The sequence below is a fragment of the Camellia sinensis genome, chromosome 5 (assembly GCF_055761805.1).
Source record: "Camellia sinensis isolate YWXY chromosome 5, ASM5576180v1, whole genome shotgun sequence".
Lineage (NCBI taxonomy): Eukaryota > Viridiplantae > Streptophyta > Magnoliopsida > Ericales > Theaceae > Camellia > Camellia sinensis.
In genome coordinates, this window is record NC_138965.1 from 23,086,009 (window position 1) to 23,112,880 (window position 26,872).

Here is a 26,872-nt window from a genome sequence, read left to right on the forward strand (position 1 = left end):
CTTTAGATTGAACACTCTTGTTGTGCATTTCCTCTCAAAGTCCTTGGTCTTCTTTGAGATTCTACCTACAAAATATCTTGATTTCTTTCTTGGTACCCATACTTTCTTGGGTCCATAGGGATTAGTCTCAAGAACATTTAATCTCATAAAAGGTTTAGGAGGATCAAAACCAATGCCTACTTTGTCAAAAACACATTTTTATTTCCAAGAAGCTTGTTGAAGTTTTCTTTTCCTTTTACAAAATTTTCAAGAGTTTTGTTTAAATCCTCAACATTGTTTTTCAAAATGTTTTTCTCATTGACAATAGATGTAAAGTCATTTTTTAAAGTAGCATTTTCTATTTTTAAAACATCCACATCATTTGAAAGAGAAGTAACTAATTTTTTTAATTTAGAATTCTCAACACAAACATTTCTAAATATGTCATGTAATTCATTGAAAGCACATTCAAGTTCTACATAATTAGAAATTACCTCATCTTGAGTGGATTCTTCTTCTCCAAGAACAGTTTGGCTACTCCATCATTTTCTCCCCAAATGGCTTCCTTTTTGCTGTCATCCATCATTGAAAGTTCATAAGCCATGAGTGAGCTTAGGAGTTCTTTAATGCCTAATTTTGTTAGGTCTTTTTCTTTTTGGATAACTGTAACCTTAGCTTTCCATTCATTTGTCAAAGACCTAAGCATTTTTTTTACAAGCTCATCATTAGTATAAAATTTACCAAGAGATTTTAGAGCATTAATAATAATGGTAAATTTATAAAACATCTCAAAAATAGATTCAAATGATTCCATAGTAAAGAGTTCATAATCATGAATAAGTATGTCAATCCGAGACTCTTTTATTTGGCCAGTTCCTTCATAGGTGATTTCAAGTTTATCCCAAATCTCTTTAGCAGTAATACACCCAAAAATTCTATTGTACTCATTTGTATCTAGTCCACACACAAGAATAAGCTTGGCTTTAGCATTAGCTTGAAGGAGTTTATAATCACGCTCGTCAAATTCATCCTCAAGTTTAGGCACACTGATATGGTCTACTACCTTGGTAGGGATTTTAGGACCTTTAGTGATAATGAGCCACAAAGCATAATTGATAGGTTGAAGATACCAAGTCATTTTTTCTTTCAAATGAATGTAATTACTACCATCAAAGAGAGGTGGCCTATTGCTAGTTTGTCCCACAGTAGAGTAAGTAGAATATATGGTTGCTATGGATCAAAAACTCAAGATTATTAAATCTAAACAAGAGCCCCAGGCTCTGATACCAATTGTTACCTAAAAAGCAACCTAAGAGGGGGGTAAATTTGGTTTCTACAAATTAAAATTAATAATACCCCAATAAAATTAATTACTAGCACAACAAATTATTAACAAGCACAATGATGAACTTAGCGGTAAATGATCAAGCAAAATAACAATGAAGTATAACTAACATGCAGGGTAAATCAAATGATTAACACATGAATATTAGATAGCTATAGCACTAGTAGGAAAGTAAAGAGATTAGGGAAGAGGAGACAAACAGATTTATAGTGGTTCGGCTTCAACCAAGCCTACATCCACTCCTCAAGCTTCACTTGAGATTTTTCACTATCTTCTAGCTTTACAAGGGTGCTAACAACTTCTTTACAAATGGAGCAATCTTCCACGGAATTTACACAAACTTCATAAGCCCAAACCCTTGCAAATCTTAGATGATTCACAATCACTCTCAAGATTTCAAGAATACAGTGTTTGCAACACTGTTACAAGATGAAATGGTATTTTTGCTTTTAAAGAAAGCTTACAATAAATATCTCTCAAAGATAGATATATAAAATGAAGCTCTGATTTTTCTGTAAATCTCACACAGGAAAGATGGGCTTAAAGCTATAAGGCTCAGTGTATAATTTCTGAGAATAGATGTGAGTGATTATAGATCAAAGAATATTTTCAGATTTTTTTGTAACTTGTTTACATTAGAGGCTTTGGTATATATAATGAAAATTATAGCCGTTGTATTCATTTGAATTTATAGCTGTTTATACCCGTTGTAGTCATTTGAATTTACAGTCGTTTATAGCCGTTGTACTTCCATCATTACCAATTTGAATATCTTCCACTCCATCATTATAAATTTGAATATTTTCCACTTGAACCTTTTGAACCTTTTGGCCTTTTGAACCTTTATAGCCGTTCATAGCCGTTGTACTTCCATCATTACCAATTTGAATATCTTCCACTCCATCATTACAAATTTGAATATCTTCCACTTGAACCTTTTGGCCTTTTAAACCTTTATAGCCGTTTAAACTACTGATTTAATCAAATATTAAATACATTCTAACAACATTTAGGATAAAGATTTAGGTGAGAAATAATGAGACAAAATAAATTTTGATTCTATTTTTCTCTTTCAAATAAATCATCAAAATAAATTTTGATTTTATTTTTCTCTTTCAAATAAATCATCAAAATAAATTTTGGATTCTATTTTTCTTTTTCAAATAAATTAAAACATAATTAAATAAATCCTCAAAATAAATAAGTCTAACATGGAGGTCTCATGTCTTGGGGGACTTAAATAACCATTGGCCCTCTGATTAGTCACTTTGTGACCCTTTGTCTGTCATGGATCCACTGAAACTCTGATATCTGGTGTGGAACAAAGTGTTGTACAGAGCTAAGGGCTACACTATTGTGGAAGCCACATCTAGAGTTCGTACGAGCCACCTCTTGAATCCATACATCTGTTCTGTTCTATATTGTGGTTATGATTTCTGGTGTGAAGCAAAGTACTGTACGGAGCTAAGTGCTACACTATGGTGAGAGCCACCTTTAGAGTTCGTACGAGGCACCTCTTGAGTCCGTACATCTGTTCTGTTCCGTTCTGTACCGTGGTTATGATTATTTTGTTTATATAATTTCTGTATGATATGTCAAATGATCTTTGTATTATATATTTTGTATTTTAATATAAAGGTTGATTTACCCAATAATTATTTATGATGAATTTTATGCTCTTATATTCTTAGTATAATATTTCTCACTTTGCCATTTACTTATAGTTGTTTACCAATTTTCAAAAAACAATGCAATTTAGAAATAACTTTTGGAGAGTATTAGACGCGGGGCTGCGGAATAGACACATATAGCACTTTTATAATATTTATAATTTCTATTCTTCATATGTAAATATCAGCCTTTTTAGTCAATAAATTTTGTTATAAAAATAGAAGCTCCAATGATTATTTTGGTACCCTCACTTAAATATTTTTCTGCTCGCGTTTAGTAAATCGTTTAAGAATTGAGCGAAGGTAATTTCAGTTATTGGCCATCACGATACTTAATCCTTGGGTACGGGAAGTGGGTCATGACAAAAGGTGCGACATGTAATTTTCATAGCTATATGAGGCAATTTATATTTTAAATAAATTTCAAAGATGTATTTATAATTTACTCAAAAAATTAATTCTATCTCTTTTATTAAGCAGATACTGATAGCTATATACAACAAATAAGAGTTTTAAGAATCAAATTTTTTTGTTTCTAAAAATAAAAATTTCATTGTAAAAAATATTTAATGATCAATTCTTATTATCACAATGATAGTTGCTAAGCTAGAATCCGAAAAGTTTTAAAAAAAAATTAGTAACAAAGTAATTTGGTCTCAAAAAGAATAATAAATCATTACTAAATATCTAATTTTGTTATTAAAAATATAATGCTGATAGTTTTTGAAACAAAAATATTTTACCCTTAAAAAATAATTTTTTTTTCTAAATTTTTATTCCAAACATTTAATTTGTTGTAATATTTTAATTTTTTTAAATAAGTAAAAAATATAATATAAATTATGCAATCAAATAGTCTACTAATTGACATTGAAATGACGATCTATACTAATGGAGTAGAATTGATCGTGTACGACTCACGTCAAATTTCAACAATACCATAATTTTAAGATGGTGAGTTAGCAACCGTTACTTTGTCAGAATATAACTCTAAGATGATGAGTCAGCAACCGTGTAATGTTGTCTAATAATAATGATATATGTATTAATTAGTGTATTAATTAATTTATTAATTGATGATGTAATATAATTTAATTTTTTTAATATTTATAATATAATTAATAAGTGAAATCAATAATAAGGCCTCGTTTGGGAATATGTTTTTTTAGTAACTTTTTGATTTTTTAACTAAAATGTGATGTAAAAAAAACTAGTATGTTTGGGATGACTTTTTAACTTTTTACGAAAAGATGTGCAAAAAGTAGAGAGAAAAGAGAATTTTTGACTTTTTAGTATGAATTGTTAGCTTTTTGGCTAAAATGGACACTTGCCAAACGAGGCCTAATATCATAACTAATATTAATACATTAATCGATATATTTAGCACCACCGAACGTTGTCATGCACATTTCGAAAGTTCCCTCACACATTTATGAAAAATGTTCTAGACCCCCACTAGGAGTGACCCCCAAGACCCCTAGTGGGGTATGATTGGCCAGAAATATAAATATATATTTTTCTTCTTCTCTAATCACTAACCCACTTGTGTGTGGCGTGATCCCCAAGACCCCTAGTGGGGTATGATTGGCCAGAAATACATATATATATATATATATATATTTGTTCTTCTCTAATCACCAATCCACGTGTGTGTGGCGTGATGGTGGGAGTAAGGATCATTGGCCGGCATTCCCTGCAGTCTTCCCTGCCGCCCTCACCAAAACGATGTCGATTTGGAGAAAACGACGTCGTTTTGTATATCAACTCCCTCTCTCTCTCTTTCTCTTCCCCAACTCTCTCTTCAGTCCAAGTTCCATTTCTGTTTCCATCTCTTTTATCTCTATGTCTCTATGTATATACATATATCTCCTGCCCCAATCACTTTATTTTCAATCTCAACAATCAAAATGCTAAATAAAATCATAACTTTCCATAAAAAAACCCTATCAGAACCCATCAATCGTTGCGCACTATCTCTCCTCCACCACCATTCTGTCTCTCTCTAAAATCCTTCGCTAAAAAGATGCAGAACCCACACCGAAATCAATCTCCGTCTTCTAACCCAAACCCACAAAGTCACTTCCTAGGTCAATCCGATGCTTTTTCAAGTGTGCTTTGCTCAATCCCAAGCAAAACAACAATACCCAGAAGAAGAAGATTGAGTTTCAGCAACCCAAACACCCACATCCATTGATTTTGTGCAATAAAGATAAGAACTTGATTTATACTTGCAGTTCCTATGATGATTGTTGATGGAGATTAGGTTTATGCTTGTTTACAGTACAAGGGTTTGCTTCACATTTCATGTGCAGAGTTATCCATTGAAATTGAGCACCCATTTCACTCCTCTCGCCTCTCTGTTCGTCTCTTTCAAAGGGGCTAGGTTCAAAAATGAAAAAGGACTGAAAAGCAAAGAAAAAAGAAAAAAGAAAAAAGAAAAAAGAAAAAACACCAAAACAACGTTGTTTTGGAGGGCCGCAAGAAGGGCTGCAAGAAAGAGCGGTAGATGATCTGGACTCGTGGTGGTGGTGGGGGCGGAGGAGTGAAGGTCTCAATCACGTTTGCACATTTATTAGGGCCTCTGTCATTTCTCTATATATACCCTCCTCTCTCTCTCTCTCTCTCTATAGAATAAAGAAAAATGCTTGGGAGCACTAATTAGTGCTCCCACTAATTAGGTGGCAGTGGGTCCCGTCATTAATGATGTGATGTTTTGGTCTTTGAGTTGTATTTTTTTTATTTTTTTTTTACTTTTTTAATGTATTAGTGCTATTAGTGGTGATGTTTTTAGTGGGATGAATCATTGTTGTAGAATAAAAACATAAAGAGTGCATATATATATATATATATATACATATAAGACGATTGAGGTGAAGACGCCGCCAAAGATGGCAAATTTAATAATAGGAAATAACAAAGTTGAGCGCCGCATGTTTACGACTGTTTCCAAGTGTTTGAAGCTCATGAGCTCATACTTCATCAATTCCCGTCCTCGCAACAAAAAAACAACTATGAAGATTGTTTAACCATCGTTTGTGTTGCTGCGTTTTTCTCATAACCGAAGATCATTCCTCGACCGTAGATCCTAGTGAGTCGCTGACACTGACGTACAACGGCTACGGCGACATCTACATTGCTAGAGTCTTCATCCCTCGCTTCTAGAGTCTTCATCCCTCGCTTCATCATTACACACCATCATCAAACCCAGCGCCGACACTGGCATACATCGATAATTGTTTTGTGACTTTGCTCTGTGTGTATTTGGAATTCATGTTCATGTGTTGCAAATTTCTCTAGTAACCCTTTGTTTTCAATCCCTTTATTTTAATACTAGTATATATGTCATTATTAGATTGTTCAGAATTTTTTGTTAACATACCAATTATAAAAATAAAAATAAAAAACTTGTTCATAACATCAATTTTTAATTGATTTATACATTTATACCCACATTTCACTACAAAAACAAAATAAAGCAATTAATGATAAATTATCGACAAGCTTCTCGTAAGTGAATTGTTTTAGACTTTCTTTGAATGCATTTAACGGACTCTTTCATCTCTTTCTCCATCAACACCATTGTGAAGTCCTACACGATTAAAATAGTAAATAGTTCAATTGAACTTAGGTTCAAGGATAAAACAAAAATAAACCCTTGTAATTCCAATGAGACGACAGAAAAAAGAGAAAAAAAATATGTGTAGATAACTTCTATCACAATGCAAATGGCATACCAAGTGATTCAATTCATCTATTTTTCTCAATTCCACTCAAAAATATTTGCATACACAGTGTAGATATCTAAATTTTTTTTGGGGAAAAAAAAAAACTCTCTAAATTCTTTATGTGGGTAAGCAATGAAAAGCATAACCAAACTATGGAACTATCATATGCACAACAATCATTGTCAATACAAGTATGATGATTGTTGAACTCCATAAACTACTACGGTTGAAATAGCAAGAGCAGAACAAGATTAATAATTTTTTGGGAAAAGAAAATAACATTAATAATTTTTTGGGAAAAGAAAATAACTTTATTTAGGAAGCAAAAAGAAAGCCTAAAAGAGGGGAGAAATATACTAACCTATAGGCTGCAGCTTACAAAACATAGAGTTACTCTCCAACTTTAGATAACTTCTCCTATCACAATGAAAATGACAAATCAAGTGATTCAATTCAATCCATCTACTCATGTGAGCATTCTTCTACACCTACAATTTCAAAATAATGAGACATTAAGATATTTATAGAACTAAACTAAAGAACATCTAATTATTTAAAAACTTCAATATTTCACTTACTTCTATTTTTGGATGATTCAATCCAATCATTGCAAGTGATCAAGGCCTTCACAATATCTAGAAGTAATGAAGCACGTGTCTCATCAATCACCCTACCTCCTACACTAAGCGCCGCCTCTGATGCAACTGTAGTAGCTAAAACACTTAAAACATCATGAGCCATCCTTGCCAAATTAGGAAATTTTGCTTTATTCAATTTCCACCAATGTATAATATTGAAACTCTCATTACTTGGAAACACCAACTCCTCCAAATATTGCTCCACCTCTGATTTTTGATAAGCGTAATTGTTATATGATAATAGACCCAACCTATAAGAGTTCCAAAACTACTGAGCTTGAATTCATCCCACTTATACGATAAAAACAAATACTCGCATTACATTTAATATTGACTTTGAAAAAGAGCATATGTGGTGGGAAGAAATTATCATATCTAGAATTGGATGAAACAATTATTTTTTTTAAGATAATAGACCCAATAATTTGAAATGACATTTCTCATTATTTACAAAATTGTCAAATATCACCCCCTTCCCCTCATTCCAACACTGTCTTCTAATCTTCTATAGAAACTAAAGTTAAACAGACTCAAAAGAGGACTATATAAAAAATCACCTAATATAAAAAGAAATAAAATGCATTTAGTTATAAGAAATAAATAAATAAATAAATAAATAAATAAATAAATAAATAAATAAATAAATAAAATAAAGAAACCTAGATATCAGATCAGTGAGATAGGTAGTTTTGACATCCAAAATGAGTTCAATCTTCATACACTGTTAACATTTATATCTACAAACAGTACAAGCTTCATGACAGATTTAAAACCTACTATTAACACAAACCCACATTGTCAAAACCAAACCAAAACTTTCCCAGAAAAAAAAAATGAAATTTCAACAGAAGCAAAAACAGAAGAGGAAAAAAAAAAGAGAAAGAGAATGCAAGTAGAAAAATGCATACAATATGAAGTATGACGAATTTTGAGAAGAGAATCTAAAATCCATGCTCTTACCTGAAGATCTTGTGTGTGAAAATTATACAGTCTGATGAATTTTTACTACCCATCAAATAACAAATATATAGAGTCCCAAAAACATCCAAGAAAATGTTTCAGAATTGATTTTCCATTCAAACAAACAGCCCAGATCTGAGCTTGTTTCGTTGAAGTCGGAGAAGAAGCTTAGTCGCCAACACTCGATTGGATGATGAGAGAGAAATTTGAATTTTCAAATCTAGGTATTCTTCGATGAGAGATGATGAAAGAGTCAATGAGAGAGAGATTTGATTATGAGAGATCTGATTTCGTTTCCGGGAATTCAATGTAATCGGATTGGGAAAACAAATGGATCGGATTGGATTTATCCGAATCCAACCCGTTTTAAATTAGGCTACGCAGATACGGATTAAACGGATATTCAGATTCAGATTGTATAAATGGACCGGGTTAATCAGATCATATTTGGGTTATACCCGATCCATTGACAAGCCTAGTTACAGTTAGAGTCCAAATCCTCTACAAGTTTTTTCTGTAAGCCTTTCTTGCAGTGCCCCAAAACGACGTCGTTTTGGGGAAAAACCTTAAAAAAAAAAAAACCCAACAGCAGCAGCAGCAGATAAAGCATAACCGAAAAAAAGCCCCATCATTGGCCACCTCCCCCACCAGCTTCGGCGACCCCCAATCCCTCCGACGAAGAATGTTGCATAATTGACCAAGAATGTTTACATATTTATGAAAAAACCTTCACTCGAATTTGTACACCATTAGTAAATTATACAAAATAAAATGGCAAAATAAGAATTCAAAAACAAGCTAAGGGGAAATTAGGTAATCCAAGACAAACATTCTCAACCAAAGCAATCAAAATTTATTACATAACAAGTGAGATGGTTGGGCGCAAGGCGCGCTATCTCATGCGCATTGTTGGTGCTCATTATTAATATATATAACAGAAAATTTTAAAAATTTTAAAAAACCATAATTAAAGAAATAAGGAACACAACTCTATTAAAATTAGTTTTTCATAATTGTTGTTATTATTACTAATTTCTTAGTTGAATTCCAGACACAAGGAGAAAAAAATATTAATGCATATAGAGGAAAATGTTGAATTGTGGCAAATCATAGACATAATTCTAATATGAGAGTTAAACATAAAGCAAACAAACAGCAATAAACAACAAACCAAAATACAACTTATAACAACAACAGCAGCCGCCCTTTGAGCCATACGAAAAACCACCTGAGGAGCCATACGAAAAACCATCTGAGCAGCCATAGTTCCAGATTTGCTTCAATTCAAGTAGAGCAGCCATTGTATGCATCAGCAAATCACCCAATACAACATCATATAGCAATCAAAATTATAATAGCCAAGTAAAGCAGCCTTATGCTTGAGACTTCTATCACCAACAAAAGCCAACCCTCAAGAAGTTGCTCTAATCAGAAGCATTCCCCTGCATTCATCAATCCGAAGTGCTACAAGTGCTCACAACAATAGTGAAAGGCTACACCCAAACACAAGCCACCTTCAAAATTTTCAATCCAAATAGATCAGTCATCAATTGCACAAGCATAATCCTAGCATCAAAACAAAGCAAAATATTCTCCCTTTTGTAGCAAAGAACTACAAAAGCAGAAAATGTATGGCAGCCATATGACAAGTAGTATAACCCATGCTTCAAACAAGCAACATTAGTTAAAAAAAAAAAAAAACCTATTTAGCATATCCCCTCCATAAGGGGAAAAATTAATAAAATAACAATACAAGGAAAAATTTCAACAAATAGATAGATAGAAATCAATATGTTATAATTTCCGATCTGTTTATCATTGTCTAAGTTTTCTGGGCAATCATGAAGGAACACCTAATTCTTGAATTCTTCTAGTCGGTCAAAAACTCATAAGTTTTTTGGGCAACCAAATAGGATATGATTATGAAGTAACACCTAAATTAAATGCCACACAAGCCAAAATCACTACAAGTTTGTGTGATAAAGTTTTCTAAAGTACATGAATGAATCAAATTTTTGCATTTTTGCATAAAATTTACAATCTTCTTTCACTTGAAGATGAATAGTAGTTGCCGCAAATGGCAATAACTACGTATCCAACCACGAAGAAAAATAATAATAATAATAATAATAATAATAGCAAATTTTGGATAGCCAGCCCTTAATTATGAATGGAAAGAGCTATCTTCAAATAGAGATTCCAGATGCAATGTTTAGTAATTACTCCTAAGCCTAGGACAAAACAAAACAATACACCAACAAAAGGAATAACACGAGGGTTATCCAGCTGAATAAAATTTTGTCTCAAATGATAACCAAAGAGAAAAGGGTTCTTAATTGATTTTGAATGTCATGACATAACCAAATGATTGCTAAAAAATCTGTAAAAAGTCTTAACCTAATTTTTTTTTTTAATTTTTTTTAATTTTTTTTTTGCAAATGAAACCAAATGATAGCTAAAAAACCTGTGAAAAGTGGCAACTTAACCTAACTTGAAGAATTCCTCTATGTCAATTTTTTGATCAAAATAGCACCATGTGTTCTAGGTACCTTACTTGCACCATAAAATCAATGAAAATATAGAAATATTATGATAGAGGAATTAATCAATACCATAGATATATGCTTTGATTCAATCAAAAGATTGAAGGCAACAAAAGAAATTATAAAACTTATTGCAAACTCACATCATAAAGAAATATGAAATCACTCAATATGAAACAAACCATTGGCCAAGCTCCAATGGCTATGTGTAGTTTTCCTCACATTTTTATTTAACCCTCCATAGTAGCCCAAGGAATTGGCCCCCAATCAAATTAAAACATGATTCATGCTAACGTAGTATAATTTTCTTTTATAATTGAAACTCAAACAAAAGTCATTTCCAAAACCAAAAAAAAAAAAATGAAAAGAAAAGAAAAGATTGGATTCACACCACTAATTTATTTTTCAATTCAATCAATGGAATAAAAATCAGTAATAATAAATTTTTGAAAGAAAGTATGATAACTTTTTGCAAACCCATTTCACAAAAGACACCTAATGAGGCAAAGAAAACCATTGACCAAGATTACAAGTTACAGAGTTTTTCCATAGGCACAACTCAACATCATTCAACCTAAGAGTCAAATAAAAAAAATTATGATTTGTATAACCCTAACTTTGTTACCTCTCATAGAATTTCCATTTGCGTCACCAAGGTGTGCTCCATTCTTAAACGATTGTTCACTCCAAGCCCTAGATCCTCAAATTTCCAATCCTCCATAGCGTCCGAAGGAGAAAATAGAGCTGCAACGGTAGAGAGAGACCCTGCGCCGGCCGGCTTACACTCAATAGCGTATTCATGAGGAAAATCGAAGGTGAACTTTGTGGGTAAGAGCTCCATCGAAAGTGTTTTTTTGCTTAACCGAACCGAACCGAACCTAGCGGTGGAGAAGAGTTGGGCATAGAAAAGCTTGCTTCAAGTCTCTGTACTTATAAAGAGAAGCTTCAACTGGGATTTTTTTGATGATGGTGAAGAAGAAAGCTCTCTTCTTTTCACATTTTGTTAGGGTGTAATGACTGGAATGTATGATTAGCTGTTGTATGGAAGAAAGTTGTTAGGTTGTAATGACTGGAGTGTATAATTAGCTGTTGTATGGAAGAAAAAGTGTTGATGTATGATGTTGGTTCTATATATGACACTTCATGATTTGAATTCTGTTCATGATTTGAAGAGGGCAATTTCAGCAAGGAATCCTTTTACCTCTCAATGAAGACTAACTAGATGTGGCAAGCCAAATAAAAATAGGCATTTCATCTCTTCTAATGCAAAGTCCCTTAGAGGAGAAGAAAATCAGTTGCACTAGCAAAAATGCCTCAATATGATCTTTTGTCTCCTTTCTTAGAGATGTTCTTACACCCTATATAGGTATAGAGGAGATTGAGAAGTTATTTAATGGTTTTGGGGAGTGTTGTAATTGGTAGAGAAAGTGAGACTCCCGATTTGGTATTAGGTGATGGGAAAACAATAGGGAGTATAGCGATCCCGGATTTACCCTTGTTGTATAGTGATCCGGACATGTGTCCGTGGATGTTGGTAGTTGTTTATTATCTTGTTTACATCCTTTCTTACGTTGTATTTGAGTTATAGGATGTGTTGAGCGGGTTTGTTTCAGGTTGGTTGAGTTTAGAAACCAAAACTAGTTGCCCAGATTTTTGGCCTGTACGCTCGAGCGGAGGTGTTGGCGCTCGAGCGTAGATTACGTCCATCCAGTATCTTGTTGTGCAGTGTTGTGAGCTCGAGCGTAGGGTTGGGAGCTCGAGCGGAGTCCTGGTTCTGCAAAAGTGCTGGGCGAGTGCATTCTGCGCTCGAGCGGGAGGTTGGCCGCTCGAGCGGAAGTCTGTGAGTGGCCGCTCGAGCGGGGTGTTTTACGCTCGAGCGGAAGACTGGGTTTAAATCCCGAAATTGTGACTTTTCAAATCACTTTTTCACTTTCTCTTCTCTCTCTTACTTTTCCAAAATCACCATTGTTGAGCCTCTCACTCTAGACTCTACCTTCTCTCTAGGTTTTGATCTAGTAGGAGTGATTTACTCACCTTTGGCCTTTACAAAAAGGTTGTTGATCGTCGAGGGCTTCATTTTAATCTGAAAATCTCGGGTTTTGGAGCACGTTGGGTTTTGTCGTCTTCTCCTTTGGGACTCCGAGTTTGAGGTAGGGATATCCTACTCCTCTCTATGGGTTTTGTCTTTAAATTTTGGTATTTTGAGATGTTGGGCTTGGTTTGGTAATTTTGTGAAAGGTTGGGACTTTTGTGTAATTTTACAAGAGTTGGGGTTTTATTCATAATAAACCTAGATGCATGTTTGGCATAGAAAAATGGAATGATTGTTGAATCATTGATGAAAATGGGACCTAAGGGTTGAAATGGTAATTATGGAAAATGGCCTAATTACATTGTTTAATTAATTGGGATAATTAATTGGTGAGAAATGAGGAAATGAAATGTTGATTGAATATCCATTTGTGCATTTATTTTCTGTTTTAGAAATAACTGCTTTGGGCTATCGGTGGAGGATAGTCGAGATTGTTGTAGACAATGCATGATGATTAGGTAAACGGAAACTAATCAATGGAATGTGTCATGGAACTTGACGGTTGATAGAATACATTAATTGTGTGTATTGTGTGATTGTATATAGAACCAATGTGTTTATATACGTTATGTGTAGAGGAGGAGATAGGGGATGTACTCCGCGGTTTAGGGGAAGATAGGGGATGTACCTCTAAACCGGATAGGTTTTGGGAGGAGATAGGGGATGAACTCCGTAGACAGAGCTCATATGCTTGTCTAGAGAAGTGAAGATAGAGCTCATATGCTTATCTTTGTGAAGTGTGGATACAGCTTGTATGCTTATCTGTGGATATTGTTGATATACATATCTGTTGTAGAGTGTGGATACAGCTTGTATGCTTATCTGTGGATATTGTTGATATACATATCTGTTGAGAATGTGGATATAGCTTTTATGCTTATCTGAATGTGAGATATAGTTTTTATACATATCTGTAGAAATGATGGTAGAGCTAGCAAGCTTATCTGTTGAAAAAGGGAAAATGAAAAGTAATTGGGACTTGTAAGTCGTTGACATAAATATGTAATTTATGTGATTGTATCAGTGTTGACCAATTATCAATTGCTAATGTTTTAGTCATTATCCATGGTTGGTTTAGTGTATTTCTACTGGGCTGTGGCTCACCCTATATGGGAATATCATTTTCAGGTACAGGAAGCATGCCACCTCCAAGGACATAGCTGGGAGGCTTGTGGCGGGCATAGTTTTGTCGTTTTACTTTGATGTATTACATGTAATTTCAAGCCAAGGGCTTAATGTATAAACGAGTTAGAACTCTTTGTTGTAACCAAGTGTTAACTTGGAAAGCTGTAAGCCCGTAGGGCATTTTGTTATGAGGTTAAACATGTAATACCTATGTCTTGGAATTCTAATGAATGAAAGGAATGCGGTTAGTTTAAATGTAAATTCATGTCTTATCTGATGGGTTTGTTGTTATTATTTTGAGGGCGTTACAACTTGGTATCAGAGCGTACCGGGTTCGAATACTTTGGGTACGTGGGAAGTGATTAGTATCACAATGGGTTTGTCTCGCTTGATAGAGACTTAGATGTAGTACCATATGCTATGTGCTTATTTGATAACATACTTATGTGACTATGTGGGTATGGGATTTAATTTCTGGGATGTTGATTGGATCCTTGAGTTTCTGGGAGTCTTGTTGGAAAAGCACTTGATCAATGCTGTTTCTAACCGGAACTCTAGTAACGCCTCGGGACTATTATTATCCGGAAATGAAATTCGTAAGTGCTTATGTGTTTATGTGCTTATGTGGAGTGAATTACACTTGTCCATGCATTAGGACGTGAGTGTTTAGTTTCGGCACATTTATGAATGTGCTAACGTTCTGTGTTGCCTTTATTAGGATGTCAGGACGAGGAAGAGGTGCTAGGCGTGGTAGACCTGCGAGGCAGGAAGTACCGTTACAGGGTGAGATTCCGGCAGTGCAGGAGGGAGTTGGGCAGGCCAATGTGGCCGAGCCAGTAGGTCAGCAGGCTATGGGTGCCTTGGCCAGAGAGATAGCGGGAGCTCTGGGTATTCTTAGAGCTGGGAATCAGGCAGCTGAGACAGGGCCTTCCTTCTTGAAGAGGGAGTTCTTTTGGTGTAATCCGGACGAGTTTATCGGGGATCCTAAAGAGCCGCTTAAGGCAGATGAATGGCTCGAACAGACAACGAAGACGTTTGAGATGCTTGGCATCGAGGACGGAGCACTGAAAGTGACCTTAGCATCCTTCCAACTGAAGGGAGATGCGGGTCAATGGTGGAAATACGAGAAAGCTCGTGTTGGTGGTACTTGGGAGGCGTTTGTGAATGCTTTTCAGGAGAGGTTTTTATCAGCAGCGGCTAGGGAGAAGCTGAGGGATCAGTTTAGCCGGCTTAATCAGCAGGGCTTGTCAGTGGCCGAGTTTGAGGCTACTTTTACCAGTCTGTCTAGGTTTGCACCTGAACTGGTGGCGTCTGAGGAACGCCGTTGCTATGAGTTTGAGCGGAAGTTGAGGCGGGGCCTCAAGTTGAGAATTGGTGGGTCTTATATTCGAGAGTATAGACACCTAGTGGACGCTGCAGCTCATATGGAGCTTATGATGCAGGAGGAGGATGAGGGTCAGAGAGGCTCCAAGAGGAGCCAGGATAGTCAGAGTGATGGCAGGAGACAGAAGGGTTATAACCCTCAGCAGTCTCAGGGTGCAGTCTCTAGATCGACCTTTCCAGTGCCGAGTGCAGGCTCCGGGAGAGGCAGTCAGGGGGAATTCACTTGTTACAAGTGTGGCCAGCTGGGTCACAAGGTTTCTGTTTGCCCGCAGAAGGGTGGGGGTCAGAAAGCTGCTTCTTCTTCAGCTAGATCGCAGAGTCAGAGTTTGGGCAGGGGGCAGCTCTTGACTTGTTATCAGTGTGGACAACCTGGGCACATGAAGAGGTTTTGCCCACAGTTGAGTGCCACTTCGGGAGCGTCTGGTTCTAGGCAGACGCAGGGTTTTCAGCCAGCTCAGTCTGTGCAGGCCTCGAGGGCCAATCCGGGAGCTTCGTCATCCCAGTCTGTGCAGCAGTCTTTTGCTCCGAGAGGTGAGCAGGTAGACCAGGGGTCTACGGGGCGCGTGTATGCTGTTACCGCGCAGGATTTAGTACCGGCTCCATCAATAGTGAGAGGTACTTTTCTGTTTTGCAACTCAGTTGCTAATGTGTTGATAGACACGGGTGCATCTCATTCTTTTATATCTGCTGCATTTGCATCTGTTTTGGAATTGGAGTTAGCACAGTTAGCATCTCCTATTTGTGTGGTATCGCCTTTGGGTGGTGAGTTGATTCTGAAACAGGGTGTTAGAGGATGTGATATAGAGGTCGCCGACTATAGGCTTCCTTTTCCGTTTGTTGTCATGCCCATGAAGGGTTTTGATGTTATTTTGGGTATGGACTGGTTATCGTCATACCGGGCTGTTATTGATTGTTACCGCCAGAGGGTTACATTGTGTACCTTGAGCGGGGAGTGGTTCCATTTCTTGGGAGACCGGGTTGGTAGTGTTTTGCCACCGGGGTATGATTCGCGAGGGCGAAGTGAGCTTAGTGGTCTACTTGCTAGCTTTGAGAGTAGTAAGTGTGATGAGACACTGATTGTGTTGCCGAGGGTGGTTTGTGAGTATTCGGATGTTTTTTCCGAAGATCTTGTTAGTTTGCCACCTCACCGAGAGATAGAGTTCTCTATTGATTTAGTGCCTGGTACGGCGCCGATTTCTATGGCACCTTACCGTTTTGCTCCAGCAGAGTTGGTTGAGTTGAAAGTTCAGCTCCAAGAATTACTAGATAAGGGCTTTGTTCGCCCTAGTGTTTCACCGTGGGGAGCACCAGCCCTCTTTGTTAAAAAGAAAGATGGTGCCTTGAGATTGTGTATAGACTACCGGAAGTTGAATCGGGCTACGGTTAAGAATAAGTATCCTATGCCCCGTATAGATGATTTGTTTGACCAGTTGAAGGGTTCCCGTTGTTTCTCTAAGATAGACTTGAGATCGGGTTACCATCAGTTGAGGGTCAGGGAGGAAGATATTCCTAAGACGGCATTCCGTACGCGGTATGGCCATTATGAGTTTTTGGTGATGCCATTTGGACTTACCAATGCACCGGCAGTCTTTATGGACTTGATGAACCGGATTTTCCGGGAGTTCTTAGACCGATTTGTGGTTGTCTTCGTGGACGACATCCTTATCTATTCGTCTTCTGAGGAGGAGCACGAGGCACACTTGAGAGTGGTGCTTGAGTTACTTAGAGTTCATAGGCTGTATGCCAAGTTTGGGAAGTGTGAGTTCTGGCTGAGGGAAGTCAAATTCTTAGGCCACGTGGTATCCGGGGAAGGGGTGTCTGTTGATACATCCAAGGTTGAGGCAGTGCAAGATTGGGCACAGCCTAAGAGTGTGTTTGAGATCCGCAGTTTTCTGGGATTAGCTGGGTATTACCGTCGGTTTGTGAAAGATTTCTCCAGGTTAGCGTCACCGTTGACTAGACTGACTCGGAAGGGAGTCAAGTTTGTGTGGAGTGAGGCTTGTGAAAAGTCGTTCCAAGAGTTGAAAGTTAGATTGACCACCGCTCCGGTATTGATTATTCCGGAGAGAGGGTTGGGTTATGCGGTTTATTGTGATGCCTCACGAGAGGGTTTGGGTTGTGTGTTGATGCAAGAGGGGAAAGTGGTAGCTTATGGCTCACGTCAGTTGAAAATACACGAGAAGAATTACCCCACGCACGACCTAGAGTTAGCAGCAGTGATCTTTGCCTTGAAAATTTGGAGGCACTACCTTTATGGTGAGAAGTTCGAGGTGTTCTCGGACCACAAGAGTTTGAAGTATCTGTTTACCCAGAGAGACTTGAATTTGAGGCAGAGGAGATGGATGGAGTTCATCGAAGACTATGATTTTGAGTTACATTATCATCCGGGAAAGGCCAATGTTGTGGCCGATGCCCTTAGTAGGAAGACCATTAGTGATGTTGCTAGTATAGCCATCCGGGAATGGGTGATGTTGGGAGCACTTGGCGAGTTTGATTTGCTACTGGGCGAATCTGTTAAGGCTGCGGCCTTGTTTTCTGTTGTTGCGCAGCCTACACTTGTGACTAGAGTGTTAGAGGCACAGAGAGGTGACCTTGAGGTAGAATCCCTCCGAGAGAAGATCTCCAGTGGGAAAGTTGAGAAGGGTTTGACGGTGTATCCCGACCTGAGTGTGAGATACCGAGACCGTTTGTTTGTACCGGAGTCTTGCCGAGAGGAAGTACTCCGAGAGTTTCATCATTCGCGCCTTGCGGTGCATCCGGGAGGTACTAAGATGTATCAGGATTTGGGTCGCCAATTTTGGTGGCGGGGTATGAAGAGAGATGTGGCTGTTTTCGTATCGAAGTGCCTTACTTGCCAGCAAGTGAAGGCCGAGCATCAGAGGCCAGCGGGTTTGTTGCAACCCTTGCCTATTGCCGAGTGGAAGTGGGAGCATGTCACTATGGACTTCGTTGTAGGTCTTCCGAGGACTCAGCGGGGTAGTGATGCTATTTGGGTGGTTGTAGACCGGTTGACTAAGTCGGCGCACTTTATTCCTATGCGCGTGAGAGATTCGGTAGATCATCTTGCCGACTTGTATATTCGGGACGTAGTGAGATTGCACGGGGTCCCAGTGACGATCGTCTCAGATAGAGATCCTCGTTTTACTGCCAGGTTGTGGCAGAGTTTGTAGAGTGCCTTGGGCACTAAGTTGACCTTTAGTACGGCCTATCATCCTCAGACTGATGGGCAGTCCGAGCGTACTATTCAGATCCTCGAGGATATGCTTCGGGGTTGTGTCCTGGATTTCAGTGGGACGTGGGAGAGGCACTTGCCATTGGTAGAGTTTGCCTACAACAACAGTTTTCAGTCTAGCATCGGTATGGCACCGTTTGAGGCCTTGTATGGTCGACCGTGTAGGTCTCCAGTTTGTTGGGCCGAGGTGGGTGATGCACCTTTGTTGGGTCCGGAGTTGGTTAGGGAGACGACGGAGAAAGTTGAACTTATCCGTAGGAGGCTTGTTACAGCCCAGAGTCGACAAAAGAGTTATGCCGACCGTAGGAGGAGGCCTTTGGCGTTTGAGGTAGGTGATCATGTCTTTCTGAAGATATCACCTAGGCGAGGTCTGATGAGGTTTGGGAAGAGTGGGAAGTTATCCCCTCGGTTTATTGGTCCTTTTGAGATCCTTGAGAGGATTGGTGAGGTTGCTTATCGATTAGCCTTACCACCGCAGTTGTCCGGAGTGCATGACGTGTTTCATGTGAGTATGCTTCGGAAGTATGAGCCAGATCCATCACATGTGCTGGATTGGAGCGATTTAGAGGTAGATGAGGATGCGTCGTATGAGGAGAGACCGGTTCGGGTCTTGGATAGGCGGGATCAGGTCCTACGTGGTAAGACCATTCCTTTGGTGAAAGTCTTGTGGAAACATCACGGAGTGGAGGAAGCCACTTGGGAACGTGAGTTGGAAGTCCGTGAGAAATATCCGGACTTGTTTGTTGATGTGTGATCTTGTATTTAAATTTTACATTATGTTGAACTTAAGAGCTTTTATATATGTCTTAAGTTGTAAAACATTGAGAATGTTTTGATTATTGGAAGCATGTTTTGGAACTTGCCTCATATGGTAGTTGGATGTAACGCTATATATGTTGAATATATTGTTGACATTGGAAAGTTAGTGCATAATGTTGGTGCATGTTAATAATACATATGTTGTTTACATATTGTGATATGTCTCTTGTTAAAGGGATGGGATGACCGGTAATGGGTCGAATTGTTGAATGTTAAAATGTAACATTGTTTAAAATGGAGGAAAACTTGTTTTTGAAAACTTGTGTTTAATTTCGGGGACGAAATTCTTTAAGGGGGGGGAGGTTATAGCGATCCCGGATTTACCCTTGTTGTATAGTGATCCGGACATGTGTCCGTGGATGTTGGTAGTTGTTTATTATCTTGTTTACATCCTTTCTTACGTTGTATTTGAGTTATAGGATGTGTTGAGCGGGTTTGTTTCAGGTTGGTTGAGTTTAGAAACCAAAACTAGTTGCCCAGATTTTTGGCCTGTACGCTCGAGCGGAGGTGTTGGCGCTCGAGCGTAGATTACGTCCATCCAGTATCTTGTTGTGCAGTGTTGTGAGCTCGAGCGTAGGGTTGGGAGCTCGAGCGGAGTCCTGGTTCTGCAAAAGTGCTGGGCGAGTGCATTCTGCGCTCGAGCGGGAGGTTGGCCGCTCGAGCGGAAGTCTGTGAGTGGCCGCTCGAGCGGGGTGTTTTACGCTCGAGCGGAAGACTGGGTTTAAATCCCGAAATTGTGACTTTTCAAATCACTTTTTCACTTTCTCTTCTCTCTCTTACTTTTCCAAAATCACCATTGTTGAGCCTCTCACTCTAGACTCTACCTTCTCTCTAGGTTTTGATCTAGTAGGAGTGATTTACTCACCTTTGGCCTTTACAAAAAGGTTGTTGATCGTCGAGGGCTTCATTTTAATCTGAAAATCTCGGGTTTTGGAGCACGTTGGGTTTTGTCGTCTTCTCCTTTGGGACTCCGAGTTTGAGGTAGGGATATCCTACTCCTCTCTATGGGTTTTGTCTTTAAATTTTGGTATTTTGAGATGTTGGGCTTGGTTTGGTAATTTTGTGAAAGGTTGGGACTTTTGTGTAATTTTACAAGAGTTGGGGTTTTATTCATAATAAACCTAGATGCATGTTTGGCATAGAAAAATGGAATGATTGTTGAATCATTGATGAAAATGGGACCTAAGGGTTGAAATGGTAATTATGGAAAATGGCCTAATTACATTGTTTAATTAATTGGGATAATTAATTGGTGAGAAATGAGGAAATGAAATGTTGATTGAATATCCATTTGTGCATTTATTTTCTGTTTTAGAAATAACTGCTTTGGGCTATCGGTGGAGGATAGTCGAGATTGTTGTAGACAATGCATGATGATTAGGTAAACGGAAACTAATCAATGGAATGTGTCATGGAACTTGACGGTTGATAGAATACATTAATTGTGTGTATTGTGTGATTGTATATAGAACCAATGTGTTTATATACGTTATGTGTAGAGGAGGAGATAGGGGATGTACTCCGCGGTTTAGGGGAAGATAGGGGATGTACCTCTAAACCGGATAGGTTTTGGGAGGAGATAGGGGATGAACTCCGTAGACAGAGCTCATATGCTTGTCTAGAGAAGTGAAGATAGAGCTCATATGCTTATCTTTGTGAAGTGTGGATACAGCTTGTATGCTTATCTGTGGATATTGTTGATATACATATCTGTTGTAGAGTGTGGATACAGCTTGTATGCTTATCTGTGGATATTGTTGATATACATATCTGTTGAGAATGTGGATATAGCTTTTATGCTTATCTGAATGTGAGATATAGTTTTTATACATATCTGTAGAAATGATGGTAGAGCTAGCAAGCTTATCTGTTGAAAAAGGGAAAATGAAAAGTAATTGGGACTTGTAAGTCGTTGACATAAATATGTAATTTATGTGATTGTATCAGTGTTGACCAATTATCAATTGCTAATGTTTTAGTCATTATCCATGGTTGGTTTAGTGTATTTCTACTGGGCTGTGGCTCACCCTATATGGGAATATCATTTTCAGGTACAGGAAGCATGCCACCTCCAAGGACATAGCTGGGAGGCTTGTGGCGGGCATAGTTTTGTCGTTTTACTTTGATGTATTACATGTAATTTCAAGCCAAGGGCTTAATGTGTAAACGAGTTAGAACTCTTTGTTGTAACCAAGTGTTAACTTGGAAAGCTGTAAGCCCGTAGGGCATTTTGTTATGAGGTTAAACATGTAATACCTATGTCTTGGAATTCTAATGAATGAAAGGAATGCGGTTAGTTTAAATGTAAATTCATGTCTTATCTGATGGGTTTGTTGTTATTATTTTGAGGGCGTTACAGGGAGCCATGTCAATTTGGTGTTGGGTGATTGTGATTGGTGGAGGGAGTGGAGTCAACTATTTCATCTCAAGAAGTTATGGAGAGTATTGTGATTGGTGGAAAATTATACAATAATCTCGAAGTATCATGTGGCCATACTCCCTCATCAATCATCATTCATTATGTCTCCTCATATTTCTCAATCATCTAATACAAATAATTAATACTCTACTTTCTCTACCAATCATATTATCATAGAACACTATGAGACCACACTCCTAGACTACCAAATATCACGATTTGGTACAACCACAATTTGGGTGATGTGAGAATAGTAGAGAGCGTAGTTCGTTAAACATATGACTAAAAATGATGTCGTTACATATTTTATTTTTGTTTACTTTTATATTTTTACATCAATTACATTAGTTTTAATTTTTTTTAACATTATTATAAAAAAAATTATAATTATACTAAAACTATAGATTTTACTGATTTTCTCTAAATTTCATGCAAGGCCAATATAATTTACTCTAATAAATATCATAATTATATGTGTTTTTTAGCATCCCCAGCTTGTTATTTGACATTTGACTTTCATATTACTAGTGACGTCACTATAGGAAATCACACTTTTGCCGACCAAAAATTTAGTCGGCAAAAGGTCATTTTTGGTCGGCAAAAGTTATCCGCAACTAATTGTTTTGATTGTCAATTGAGGGTCGGGAAAATTAGCGACTAAAAAATTTTTTAGTCGGGAAAAAGTTCTATTTACCAACTAAATTTTTGGTCGCTAAATATATAATTACCACGACTAATCCATTTTTGCCAAAAGTGATATTTTTCCGACTAAATATGTTAGTCGCAAATTGTCACATTCCCCGACCAAAAATGTTAGTCGCCAAAAGTAATGTTTGCGTGACTAAAACTTTAGTCGGCAATAGACCTATTCTCGACCAATCACTTTGGTTGCCAAAATTAATAAGTTTACCGACCAATTATTTAGTCGTCAAATGCACCCTTTCCTCCTACCAACATTTTGGTCACTAAATGTGAATAGTGAAACACTAACTAATCACTTGGTTGCCAAAAGAAGAAAAACCAAACCAAATTTTGGTCGCGAATTCAATTTTTTTTGTCTATCAAAATAGAAATAAAATATAAAAAGAATTTTATTTGACCTGTATGATATATAATAATCCATCCAAACCATTCAATATAACCTATACTTTGCAAGAATCATTCAAACCAACAAAATCAAGTGAATCATAAACAGTAAACACAACCCTTCCATTCAACAACAATGACTAAAAAAGTTAATGAAATTTAAGGTACAACCCTTTGTAAAAAAAAAGGAAAAAGAAAAAGAATGGGCAACCAAAAATGATATGAAAAGTGCTAAATAAAGTTACATTACAACTGAATAGCTAGAAAAACCAACTTCAATAATCAGACTGTACTACAAAGGGCATCATAATTCCATTCCTTAACCAAATTCTTCAACTGTTTTTGTGGCTAGCGTAAGAACATCCACGAATGCACTAAATGATGCACGAAGAAATCTTGCTTCAACTGCTTCAAAATGCCTATACAATACGAGGATGGAAAGGTAAAAAAATCATAATGGAATGAATGGCACAAACTTATGCACTGTTCACATATTTTTCTTTCGGATAATTTTTGTAGAAGCGATTAATACAATTATACAACTATTTTTGATAAATAAGGAACTCACACAGAAAGCTTTGCATTAGATACAATCATCTGCATTTTCACTGTCTGGCTGCAACTGCAATTAAATATAAAATTTATTAACATCAGATTGATTAAAGAACAATAATCGAGGAAAGTTGGTTGAAGTTAAAGCATCATGAGACAACACCTCCTTGTCAACAGCCAATGCTGAGTAATCAAAAGAAATGATAGCTATTTAATATTTTGCCTGGCCATTAACTTCAAGGCCCCGAGATTAGTTGAGGAGTGCATAAGCTGGACCGGATACCTAGTTATCAAAAAATAAATAAATTAATTAAATTAAATATTTATGCTACCAATACAGCAGAACCATCCAAGGAATTGTCTTACACTATATTCCATAAAATCAATGTCAAAATCAAGAGGCACACATGCACATGCATTGCATTTACGTATGTACACAATATATTCCATTTGTCTTTACATTTGCCATTACAATGCATTGCAATGGTTGCTGTCATGTTTCTCAATAAAAGTTCCATGTCCATGGCAACTCCTCAAATCTTTTCAGAACAAAGTTTTGGATTTGATCAAATGGCCAAGAAGAACTTAAGTCACCAAAAATATAAAGACAAATAGAGAGATCAACAGCTGAATTTGAAGATTCAATTATAGTCCCATATCACTCCTAGTTCAAAGGCCATAAGGCCCGCATCAAGGAATCAACTTCATTGACTTTGTCCATTAATCTTCACTCTCTTGCCAAAACATTAGTCTCGATTGGTCTCGTACAACTACAAAGTCTCAGTCTCTTGCATGTGCACATGTGCTTTTGTGACTGCAAGGTTGTTTGGTCTAGTGCATTGCCAGTTAAAGCTTGTATCAAGTTCACTACGAATCTCTTGTTCCGTTAATTGAATATTACAAAAGAGAAGTCCTTTCCCCATGGAGCTGTTGAAAGACCAGAAAAAGAACTTTCAAGTGATATCTTTCCTTTTCTTTTTTTTAATAAATAAAGATTTAATCCATAAGATCATATGACAAACTTTAGTCTAGAACACCAATTTAATTATATGTTGCTATTTAGAGTTCCAGTGAGTGCAGCAAATAAAATTGAGAAATTGATGAGGGATTTTTTGTGGGATGCAGTGGGAAGGAAGTGGTGAAGTGAAAAGAACCATTTGATTAATTGGGATGTGATTTCTCTCCCTAAGTGTATAGGGGCTCTTGTTTTGGGGCATATTGTACAGAAAAATATTGTCTTGCTTAGTAAGCGGTTATCAAAATTTCCTATCGAGTGCAATTCTTTATGGTATGCTAACATAAATAAACAAATAACAACAAAGCAAAGGCTTACTTGTTGCAGAAGTTCTACTTCTGTTGAATATGGAGACCACTGCAACAGCATGGAAAGATTAGACATGAAATGTACTTTACCACAACGGTCTAAAGTTTCCAATTTGCCAATACATATATTAACTTCATAATCCACCTGAAATTTATACAAGAAGTTGGGGGTTTAATGCATGTAATGTATGGTAATCACCTTAGGATATTAGGAAATTCGTTACCCCAATTCTTCTTCCATTTTTGTACCTATCTTGTTGTGTACTGCAATAGCTTGAACAAATGCAGTCAAAGTATAAAAAAATAAAAAATAAAAACAAATTAAATTAAATTAAAATTTTAAAATGCAGCCAGAGTATCTATTACAAAAAAAAAAAAAAATGCAGCCAAAGTATTCACAAAATTGTGTCAAATTGAGGTACATGTCTACCCCTTCATGGAACATGGATAGACCATACATGGCTTTGGCAGCTTAAGAATATAAGAATATAAAATGTATAACATAAATACTATTGTAAGTTCACTGACTTTTGGCCCAAATAGCATTACTCTTAAATCAACAAAGAATTATCTTTCAACAAATTAAGAATCAACCAAATTCTTCATCAAACTTTAAAAGTTCAATGCTTCTTTATACATCTTAATTCAAAAAACTTGGAAGATTATTCACCAATGTAAATTTGTGCTCAGGTAAGCTCAAAGTAAACATGAAAATGTAGATGGAAATTACAGAGAAAAAAAAGTTGATAGATATTTTGTTTGAATAGGGTAAAACACTAAAAGGTTCTCTGCTCTATTAGAAAGCTGTGTTTTCAGTCCACTGGTAACTGCAATCTGAAAATTAGGCAATCTATAACATTTGGAAACAGATTGTACACACACACGTCAAATTCATCCACAATCAAGGTAATCAAGATCAGTCAAAAAGATGAAATATGTATATTAGACAAACTGAGAGTTTGTACAATGTGCAAATGCATAGAGAGCTCATAAATACATATTCCCCACAGTACAGAAATATATCTATATCTATATCTATACGTGTATATATAGAAATATATGCATACATATTCTCCACAATACATATATATATATATATATATATCTATATCTATATGTGTATATATTAGGTTACTCATACATAAAACCTAACTTTTTGTCACATCTATGGAATTGAACCAAACAATCAAAATACACAGGCAGAGAGAGATTGATCTGATTCAGGGGGGAAAAATGAAGAACTTAACTAATTAAAATACCTGTTTCGGATCTCCTTGAATATTGACGATGACCGAGTACCGATCTCCCTGGAGACGGTGGTGGTCTAGTGAAATCTCCCTTTTTGTAGTGGCTCCTTTCGAAATCTCCCCTATGGCTGAAATAAGAAGTTTGGGGCTACCACTGTTGATGAAGATTGGAATGGCGGAGAGAGGGAGTGAGGAAGAGAGAAAATGAAGACAGTAATAGGGGGTTCGGGGTTGGGTCTGCGACAGGGAATTGAGGGGAGAGAGAGAGAGAGAGAATCGGAGGAGGGCAGATGCGAGAGAGACAGAGAGTCACATAGTGAGAGAAACTTTTGTTTCTAAGCCCTAACTCATTTGCATGTTTGAAATCCCTCCAAAATCCCTCCAAATTTGAAGTCCAGCCTCCAAAATTTTTAATTATAATTAGCGACCAAAATTTAATAGTTAAAAATTAAATAAATACCGATTAAATTATTTTTAATAGTTAAAGATTGCACATTTAGGGACCAATTTTACTTTTTATAGTCCAAAACATTATTTTTGACGACTAAAACTCAATTAATCATCAAAATAAAATAAATACTGACTAAATGTGTTTTGGTCGCCACAAATGTATATTTTCTGACCAAATGAGGTAGTCACCAAATATTAAAATCAAATTATACTAGATATTTGGCGACTGAATCTCTTTTAGTCGGCAAAAGTTAGTATATGATGACTAAAATTTATTTAGTCGT

The 26,872-nt window shown here is 36.8% G+C and overlaps 1 long non-coding RNA gene across 1 annotated transcript; it reads right to left on the reverse strand.

Annotated features, from left to right (window-relative positions):
• Window positions 1-23,111: 23,111 nt before the first annotated feature.
• LOC114285023 (uncharacterized) lies at window positions 23,112-26,413 on the reverse strand. The gene is made up of 2 exons (XR_014329230.1): window positions 23,585-26,413; window positions 23,112-23,435 (listed from the first exon to the last, which is right to left on the reverse strand). It is a non-coding gene; the product is annotated as an uncharacterized LOC114285023 (long non-coding RNA).
• Window positions 26,414-26,872: the final 459 nt, after the last annotated feature.